The following is a 10,855-nucleotide window of genomic DNA, read 5'->3' as shown; positions in this document are numbered from 1 at the left end:
CGCCGGTACCGCGCGGCGTGGCACGTTACGGTGGGCGTAACGCTTAAGTGAAAACCAGTATTTTCGCTGCAGCGGTGCACATATTCAGCGAATGGTGACCGGGTTTGTGCGAGAACGTAGCAAATATTCAGTGTTATGGATGGCCCAACGCTAATCTATAACATTTACCGGCATCATAGGCAAAAGTCAAAAAAACACGTTTTGCGGCAATTCCGCCTGCCAACTAGGCAACCTGCCGTCTGCATGTGTGTACAGATATTGCCTAGTTGGCTCATGTTGCATGTTGCAGGCCACAACAGATTTCAGCCCCTGCTCCCGGTTCTGTTACCACTTCTACGCTCATTGGCTGATTGAAACAATGACGTCATCATCGACCAATCCTTCAGAACACTTACCTATGGGTTCATGCATTCACTGTCGTTCCCTGTTGTGTACTGTGAGGGGTGGTAACCGTACCACCGTGAAATAAAGGGTGGGGTAAGGGTACAGCATTGTCCTGCAACGCGCGAAGGCAGCCGTGCCACACTGTTCGTACCGGGTGTCCGTGCTCTTACATACCAGTCTAGAGGGTGGCATACGCGCTGGCTCGCAGGCGCCGTCGGAACGCGCAGGACTTAGCGCATCCCCGCGGAACTGCGAGCACCCCCCGCTGTAAGATTTCGCGCATGGTTCCACGGGGAGGCTCGCGGATCCGCGGGGATGCGCGAAATCCGAAATCCTGCGCCCTCCCGACAGCGCCTGCAGGCCAGCGCATATGCAACCCACCATACTGGCATGTAAGAGCCGGGATACCCGGTAGGTCGACTCTTACCAGGGCGGAAAAGAGGGTGAAACTTAAGGTGGTGTTATTGGGCGTAATAAATTCTATATTGAACTCCCTACTGATGCCGCGAGGCCCACTCGTTGCCAGCGCTCCACTCCCCTCTACCGCTTTGCGCCGGCTATCTGCGCCTGGTGCGTAGGCAACTCGACCATCACCCAACCGGCCTCCTAGTTGCTAGGCCGCATCAAACACTGCCTACAGCCCTGCAAAGTTTATCCTATGTGTGATAATGGACCATGTACAAAATACGTCACGTTGTGACATTTCACGGACGTGTGCTGTTAGGCAGATTTGATGACGTACACACAGCGGGTGTGGGTCTTTGGGTCTTGTGAGTTTGGTTCCGCCGGGGGTAGGCGGTGCTTCGAGTTTAGTACACATTGTTGGCAGTAGTGTTGTAGTGTTCGTAAGCTTGGGTAAAGTTAGGCTACGATAAGTTAGCGATTTATCGTGCCAATAGTTTATATTAGGCCTGTATTAGCCTAACTTAATCAAACCTAATCATAAATAACCTATAATAACACTAACTTAGCGTTACCTAACTCTGGGAGCCGGGTCGGTAGGCAATGCGCACTAAGGTTTTGTGTGTCCTCAATGTAAACTATTGGCACAATAAATCGCTAATTTATGTGACCTAACACAACCTAACGAACTCCTCCTTTCTGGCTACGTTCGTTAGGTTGGGTTATCTTAGGTTACGATGAGTTAGCGATTTCTCGTTCCTATAGTTTACATAAGGCCTATGTGAGCTTGACTTAATCAAACCTAACAGTACCGCCTATTCTCTAGATGCTGTAACACACCACGGTGAATGACAGCATAGGCAAGCCCACCCGTATGCGGTATAGTACAGGCAGATTACAGGACGGGATCTATGGGACTACCTGTATATTTTAATGTCACCCTCACTTTTCCATGCAGTCCCTTCGCTTGTCATGAACTTTTGTAGGAGTACAGCCCAAGATGAAGCTACTGACGAAGTAGACGACACTAACTCGGAAGAGGTATACGACCCTAATTCGGAGAGCAGCGAAGACCAAGATGACAGTGGGAGTGGCGAGGATGACGAGGATGGCGAGGTTGCCGACGCTGGATCTGTCACGAGTAGTGAGCCCTCAACTCCACTAAGTTGTGCCGGGCTCTGCCAAGAGTGCGAGAAGATCAAAGACGCATTCAGTGACCTTGGCGTTCCTTTCGTCAGTTGTGCGGCGCACACTCTCCAGCTTTCGGTTGACGACGCCCTCAAGCGGACGGCGGGAATCAGCAAGGTCATCAGGAAGGCACGAAAGTTGGTGAGAAAGCTGCGCACAAACAAGTATGCACGGGTGGTGAAGTCCAAAGGGCCTCGAAGAGCTGTCATAGATGTCGATACCCACTGGAACAGCATGTAGGACGTGCTGGAGAGACTTCTCGAGTTGAAGGAAGCAGCCCGAGGAATAGCCGAGAAGGAGGCCCTGGCCGAAATTGGCAAGAGAGGAAGTAGAAGGCAGGGACCAAAGCTAAAGAAGACAAAATGCTCCCGAGTCTCTCTGCAGAGGACTAGGGGCAGGTCGCTTCGCTTTGTGACACGCTGAAACCAGCAAAATTAGGCACTATGAAACTTTAGCGGGAGCGGCTCACGGTTGGAGATTTCCATAGTCCTTAACTTTAGTGTCTCGCTGCTACTAAGAAGAAAACCACAACTCTAGGGATGAAACTGGTGTAGTGCATGGAGATTCGTGAAAAAGAACTTCTCTGCTTAGATATTTTCCTGGCAGCTCTGTTCATGGACCTCCGCTTCAAATTGGTGGTGGAGCGGGACCCTACTGCCATGGTAAGAGCTACGGCATACTCGCATTGCTGCTGTGGGCTCGCCTCATTCGAGAAGCAGAGCCAGAAAACTTGTTGTCGGAGCCAGAGACAAGCGTGGACATTGAATCTGAAGAAGTTGCCAGGGAAGACGTCGAAGAAATGCTCAAAGAGATTGACAGCACGGCAAGTACTGAAGACAATGCGGTAGATATCGCTTCAAATCTGGTCTCATACCGAAAATGGAAAAGAGTGCCAAAAGATGAAGATGTACTTCAGTTTTGGGAGACCAAAAAGCGTCTACACCCAGAACTTTATCTAGTGGCCACTACTCTTTTGGCCATACCCATGACCTCCGTGTCCGTGGAGAGATTTTTTTCCCACCTTAGGCAAATTCTGTTAATTCTCAGACACAACTTGGGACCATCTCTCTTTAAAGATATTCTTGTAGTGAAGTGTAATAAAATTTTCTGCCCTTATTTATAAAAAGATCGTATAATTCGCATGCTCTGAATTGTGTAGTTTTTTTTTTAAGTTATTTGACGGGCTTTATATATTTGTTTCCGTTTTTGTTCATCTCACGCTAAGCGTGGGCGCAAATATCTGTTTCTACTAGTATATTTAAATAGTACTGCTGCAATGTGCATATTAGTGTCATTAAAAAGGAATTTCATCACGTTTTCTGCATTTCCCAACTTCCAGTCCAATCAATGCAAAGATCCGCAAACCCTCCGAAATCTAACAGCAGATGTGACCAGGTGTCAGATGAACGTCGGGTGACCGTATACACATAAAATTATTATGTACAACATCACTGGACTGGAAACGCAGCTGTGTGAATTTCGCAAACCTCTACACACTAAACGCTTATGCATTATATTGCTCATAATATGCACAATTTTGCTCAATCATAGTTATGCACAAGTAATTTAACATAAACTATGCACGAATCGTGCATGGGTACACTCTAAAAATTTTTGCAAAAATCTGCAATTTGGATATGCAGTTTTTTCAGCATCCGTGATACAAAAAACTGTATTCTTTCGGATACAAAAACAAATTTGTATTACGGATACAGAAATTTGTATCCTTCGATACAGAAGAAAAGACGTTGGTGTTCATACTCCGATAAGAAAAATCTTTTTTCCTGCTGGCTATCTCATTTTAGATGTTGCCCTCACATGACAGGCACTTAACTTCAAAGTTGTAGCTTACCTAACCGGGAGTTGAACCCCGAACCTCTGGGTTGGAATTCGACGCCTTTAGCCCACGCGGCTAAGGCGACTACCTGCAAGCAGTCGTGCTCCGACCCGGTGTCATTCTTCCTCACGTCTTGGCTGGCCCCTGAGCCTTTCCCTTAGTTATCGGGCTATTAGATGTGATTTATATGTGAATACTTTGATAATTGATTTTATCGTAAATGGTGCTAGATTCAGTCTAACTGCTACTCGTATCGTGTTCAAATTGAACGTGAAAACAGCGAAGTTTTGAACGCACATACAGATACAGATTTCTGTTTCCATGTTACAGAAATTGGTATCCCGTTTACAGAAATTTGTATTTAGATTACAGAAAATTATAAGATGAATATAAAATTTTGAAATAATATCAAACATTTGTAATGTTTACAATTTTTTGTAAGCTATTGCAAGATTTTGTATCACCGATGCAAATTGGTGTATCACAGTGCCCGGATACAGAAAACTGTAACAAATTTGATGCAGAAATTTGTAATGTTTCTTTGAGTGTATGCAGAAAATTGTGCATAGTTGACAGTTATTTAGCATATCGCTTGTCCCTAATTCTAAGCACGCACGACGCTCAGCCGCTGGTGAAACCACGCACAGCGCAGAGCCACTGGCGAAACCACATAAGTGCACTTTTTGGTGATTATTTGAGACATATACCGTTGGAAAAAGGAAATCATGCTCTTTCAGAATATAAAGATATCTCATTTATTTTTTGAAAAATTCACTTGCGTGGTTTCGCCAGTGGCTCTGCGCTCTGCGCTGTGCGTGGTTTGCATTAGGGACAAGCGATATGTATGCACCAAATTTGTGCATAACTATGGCTGCTTAAAATAGAGCAGAGCTTATGCATTTCTGTAAAAAGGAAATTCCATCACCATTTCTTTGAGATACTTGCTATGTCTGCGCCAGACATCGTCTCGCTTAACAGGCTTTGCGATCTCTCACGAAACATTGTTACGCTGCACTGGTAAAACAAGTGTTTAATTTTGCACGTCAATTGGCGTTTAAGTTCAAGTGTGCATTTTCTAGACACTTTGTGGTTTCTAACTATGTTATTGGTGTTAAAACTTTCGACTCTTTCGAATCGAAACGTATAGCAGCTGCACACCGTATGGTTCCCTATTGACAGCATAGAGCTGTGTGTGTCCAAGAGTGCAGAATTTGAACGTTTACAAAACGTCTAAAATTTGTACACCGCGCAAGTGTTCAACTTGAGTTAAACACCATGCACTGTAATGTGTAAATCACAACTTGCACACTTTGGTATGCAAATATTGCACTCTTGTTTTACCAGTGTGTGACGTGCCTGGACCATATATTAGGTAGGCCAGGCCTGCGGCGGCACTGCCGCCCGACACGAGTTTAATAGGAGTCTTTACAGGAATAGAGCCTTATCCGGCCCATAAATTTGACATTCCCTTAGCATTTGGCAGCATTTGTCGAGGACTTATTGCTCAAAAAATACAAAAATTAAACTCCTGATATTCGATAAGGATATTCATTAAAACTACTTATTTTGACAGATTGTTATGTAAACATCAAAGTTGTATTAATAGAAGATCATCTAGGAACCCTTGAGTCCAAAGGAGGGTGTGGTTCAACGTGAAATGTGTAGTTGAAGTATTCCTTCCTTTACAATGTTTCAAAATCAAGCCTTTTTAGCCCGCCCTTCTGCTTTGAAAAAGCTATCCAGCGGGCTTATGCAAACGACCTCGTGTTTGTCTGTCTGTCTGTCTGTCTCTCTGTTCCACTAGAAGGACATGTGCTGGAGACTTCAAATTTTCAGGGTATCTTAAGGTTCACTCCTAGAAAACGAAACGCCTACGGCAAATCCTGGCAACCAACCCTAAGGGGCTGAAAGGGGGTATTAAAGAAAAGGGGCTAGGTCAAAAAAGGTTAGAAAAAAATATTTTTGTAAAGATCTCCTAAGGGGTAACTGGTGAAAGTAGAGTCATTTGGGCTAAAATTTTGTCCGTTTGGCTGTATCTCTCACCGTTTGGGCGCTAGAGGGTCTTTTTTGACGAAAATAAGCTAAGAATTGCTGTAGTGAACATTTAGTTCTCTAATTGCAAAGTGGAACCCCTCCCATTAAAAAAGAAGTCTTCCTAAGCAGAAGGGTGGGTTGTAGTCACGGTGCGTCACCGTTACATTCCTTTCTCATGCGTGTAAGGGGCAAATTTTAATGACGACGGGTTTTAGCGGGCCGAAGGCCCGCTATACTATTTGAGTCTGTTTTTCAGCAACTTTAGCAAAAACGGTCGTGCCGCAGGCCCGAGCGTCGCCGCCGGCAGGCCAAGCAGGCCCGGCCCCTGCCGAACGGAGTTGTCGGCGCAGCGAAGCGGAGCTGGCAACTCTGTTTGGCGGAAGGGCGGGCCTGCTTGTTTACGATTTAATAGACCATTGGTCATTTTTGCCGTATTTTTCGTCAAGAAATGCCGCCTTGCACGCTAACGGTTCAAGACACAGCAAAACGGATAAAAAATATTATCGATAGGACTCCACATTGACGAGTTATCCTAAGGAACCCAGAAACAATATTTGCAAAAGCAAGCATTTTGCGACCTGTGGGTTAAGACTTTTTTTTAAAGTCAATTTTTTAGCGAGAATGCATAGGGGGAAATCACTTGAGAAATAGTTCGTACATCTTCTCCCGAAATAGTCCGAAATAAGAGCGAAATAAAGTCGAAATAGGGTGAAATAGACCCGAAATAGACGCGAAATAGTCGGTGAAATAGTCGCGAAATACCCCTGAAATGCTCCAAAATACCGCGAAATACTCTGTAATAATCCGAAATTGGCGAGAAATAGCCGAAATGACAGGAGAAATACCACGAACTAGCCCGTATGCTACGAACCCAAGTGATTCCCCCCTCGGAGAATGCTCATTTTCGAACTCGATCTGTCTGTATATAAATGGGTCGATGTTTAGTGGGGGTGGCCCACTTACAGGTATCCCAGGCGAAACGACGACGGGGGAAAGCCCCCCCCCCCCCATCCCCCCTGCACTAGTAGCCATGTGTTATTGCTGCAGCATAACCGAGGGGGAAATCACTAGGGTTCGTAGCGTACGGACTATTTCGTGGTATTTCTCCTACCATTTCGGTTATTTCTCCTGCCATTTCGGCTATTTCCCACCTATTTCAGATTATTGCAGGCTATTTCGCGCTATTTCGGAGTATTTCAGGGGTATTTCGCGACTATTTCACCGACTATTTCGCGTCTATTTCGTCTTTATTTCGCTCTATTTCGCCTTTATTTCGGACTATTTCGGGAGAAGGTGTACGAACTATTTTGCAAGTGATTTCCCCCTCGAGCATACCTGTATCTGCTTAAACTGACCTTCACAGGTGGGCTGGCATCGAATTCTATTTTCTGGACAACATCGGCCAAATCTTTAATAAAAGATCTGATGTTATCTCTCTGTAGGATCAGAAAGATCTGACCGTAAAAGTCTGAGTAGTAGCCAAACACGGCGTCGATGCCATTAGACGTTGGGCTGTGGATTACACCGCATATGATGAACAGGTATGATAGCCCGTGTACGAGGCATGATACCTAGGATAAGAGAAATTTTCTGTAGTATTTTCTTCTCTTAATACGTTCACGCGCAGACCTCACTATGAGAAATGTGGACGGGCTACAGTTTAATTTACAGAGATGACGGCTTGGGTTTGGCCTTAAGGGATGAAATCTCCAGGTTTTTCAGGAGCAACAACACCCTTGCAGTTCAAGGGGGCGTTACCACATAATATTCACACCACACCGATTGGCCAGCCTCATACAAAGGGCGTGTGACCAGTGGTTGCCGCACCTAACACAGGGGGTTTCAGTCCCATGGCAATATATGCCGCGCACACACAAGGATTTTCCAGCATGTCCCAGGAGCTGTCGTCAGGCGCGGTCACAGAACCCCGAAACCATGACCTCCCGAGCATTCTGACAAAGTGTGGTCCTCAGTGGTCACGCGCCATCTGTTTCTGCCTACTGTTGGTGATTAGTAGGATAGTATTCTGCAGTACTCCATTACATTCCGAACTATTCGCCAACAGTTAGTAGGCATAAACAGATACTAATCGCCAGCAGTAGGAAGTGTTCTGGAGTACTTCGTCACATTCGGATACACTCGGGTATCAGAGGACGAGCGCAGAAGTCCCTAAGTGACCGCTTCGCTGCAGAGCAGAATGTGACGCACGCTGCACCGGTCTCCCCCTCTCACAGGTGTTTGCTCTGGCCCAGTGGATACCGTCTCTGACCGCTGAGCGAGTCACCGGCTGGCGTGGGTTCGACTCTCCGCGTCGGGCGGCGCATTTGCGTTTTGCGGCTGTGGCCGCGCTACCGGTGCCTTCTCTTCTTCATATTGGACATCCTTCAGTGATCATTCGGCAAAGTTTCGGGTAATTGTTTACTTTAGTGACTTCTCGCCCTGGAGTCACTCAAGTATACTATCGGAAAGGTATTTTTCAGTAGAATCCTGAATACGGCTAGTCCTGACGTTGGGGCCGGCTGGGGTTTTTAAATCATTGCTCCTGCATCAAAGACTACGCCTGATTCATAATATCAGGCTTTCTTTTTCTAGCGTTGCTTAGATCACAGTTTTCACACTTCTCCAAAAATGCCTTCTGCTTGGCGTGGTCCTACCCAGAAAGGGGGCCGAGTGCTGTCACGTGCGAGGCTACGTACCTGTGAGGCACTCGGGCGGACGGCGGGCTCGATTGCCAACAACAATGGGCAGTTCAGAGGGGCGCAGGTGCGGGTTAGCAGTGGTACCAACAGAATGTAGGAAGATTGTGTCTGCCCGTCCTCCAATGAATTTTCCCTTCTATTTAACTAAATATTGCGTTGAACGTTCCGATAAGTGGCTGTTAGCTGCCCCTTTGTCGAATAAATTTCCCCGAATAAATTTTCCCTACTAACCGGCCGTCTCCGAATGATTTTCCCTTCCATTGAGCACGCCTCACTATTCAGCGTCCTGACCTAGAGGCGACCGAGAGGAGCTCTGGAACGATGTTGAGCGGATCGGTGCGCGCCGACAACAACAGCAGCAGCAGCAGTTAGCACGACGCTGAGCGTGGGTGCGCTCCGACAGCAACAGCAACTGTTGTTGACAACAGCAGCAGCAGTCAGCACGACGCTGAGCGTGGGTGCGCTCCGACAGCAACAGCAACTGTTGTTGACAACAGCAGCAGCAGCAGTCAGCACGACGCTGAGCGTGGGTGCGCGCCGACAACAACTGTTGCTGCTGCTGTTGTTGTCGAAGCGCACTTACGCTCAGTGTCATTCTGACTGCTGTTGCTGTTGTTGTCGGAGCGCACCCACGCTCAGCGTAGTGCGGCGACGCATATTTATTTAATTTTGAGGAAAACCAGACTCGAGCGCCAATATATAAATACTGTTCAGGATTCTACTGAAAAATACCTTTCCGATGGTATACTTGAGTCACTCCAGGGCGAGGAGTCACTAAAGTAAACAATTACCAAGTTTCGGCACCTTCTCGGCCAGAGAAGACGCAGTTTCCTTTACGTCGCCGGGCTGAAATCGGCCTGTTTTCGGTCTTTCGACAGATGCGCAGAGAGGCCGAAAAAAGACCGATCTCCGTCCGGCGACGTGGAGGGAACTGGCTTATCGGCGACCGGGAGACCCACCTTGTCTCAGACGCGGATCGGTTGAAATTTTCGGTGCGGGATACACGACTGCCCAACCCACTTCACCTACGCCTCGATCTCGCCTGTCTTGCTGTAGAAAGCCGCTGTCCCGTAAGCTGCGCCTCGCAGCTGTCGCTCTTGTGACGGGTCGCGCTTCCGACAATGCGCGCTTCGGGACGTTCGCATCCGCGACGTTCGCGCTTGCGCCGGTTCGCGCTTGCGGCAGTCGCGCCTATGGCGTGTCGCGCTTGTGACAGTTCGCTCTTGTAAACGTCACCGGCAGGCGACGCCCAACGACTACGTCGGCTGATTAATTAGCCGAGTTGTCTAATGTGTGTTTCACAGGTCCGAGGTCCCAGGTTCAACTCCAGCCGGCAGCCGAGTACGTAATTAACGAAACATCTCAAGAAAGAATACGAATAAGAAGGGGAAGACAGGGAATCGAAATAAAAGAAAAAAATCTTTTGGGCGGGAAAGGGGGTGGGGTGGGGGTGGGTGAAGTTGACAGTTGACATTTGATGTAATAAAACAGCCCTACAAATTAACTGTGAAGTATTTTTAAAAGTATATTTTAAGTACAAGAAAAGTTCCGAAAAGTACCCGAAAACTTCCGGAAAAAAGTTAACTTTGTCGAAAAAACTAGGAGATTTTTTATACTTTTACTTAACTTTTAGGTAACTTAAGTTAACTTTCCATGCACTTTTCTTCACTTCTCGTGAACTTTCTTCGAACTTGAACAGTGAACTTTTACTTAACTTACCAGAACCTTTTAGTGAACATCCCTTTCACTTGACATTAAGTACGGCGTTAACAGAATTTTCACTGCAGCTATGTAGTTCAATGTTAAGTTCCTTCCACCCGGGTGCAGACCTAACATCTGGCCCTTTGCAGGAGCCGAAGGGCCTCCGATGGTTCGAGATCGACCCTGCAGCTAGTCTTCAAAGGGAAGGTTTTCCGGTGATACAGTCAGATTTCAAAGGTGCTTTAAAGAGTAGTTGATTGCACCTCTAGATTAGGATTGGTACTGTTTTTAGCTGCCCGCTGCCCGTAGGTAATTTGGGGGTCATTTCACAAGAATTTCATCAAAAAATTTCCAAATTCATCGTTTTTTTGCCAACTTTGCATCTTCGAAACCGTTTGAGCTACAGCGCCCAGATTTTGCAGGTAATTATCCATCAATTAGCACTTCACCTGTCATCTAACAGAGGTGCGTATGTCACTGATTTTTCAAAAATTACTTTTTTACACTAAACTGTACTTAAACAGGCCCTGCATCACATGCAGAAGAGAAAAATTGAAAAAGCATAATAGAATAGGCTGGGATGCAATGGTAAAATATGCGTATGTCACAA

This window comes from Frankliniella occidentalis, unplaced genomic scaffold, assembly GCF_000697945.3.
Source record: "Frankliniella occidentalis isolate FOCC.00 unplaced genomic scaffold, Focc_3.1 Scaffold130, whole genome shotgun sequence".
Taxonomy (NCBI): Eukaryota; Metazoa; Arthropoda; class Insecta; order Thysanoptera; family Thripidae; genus Frankliniella; species Frankliniella occidentalis.
Note: the sequence above shows the minus strand (reverse complement) of the source record.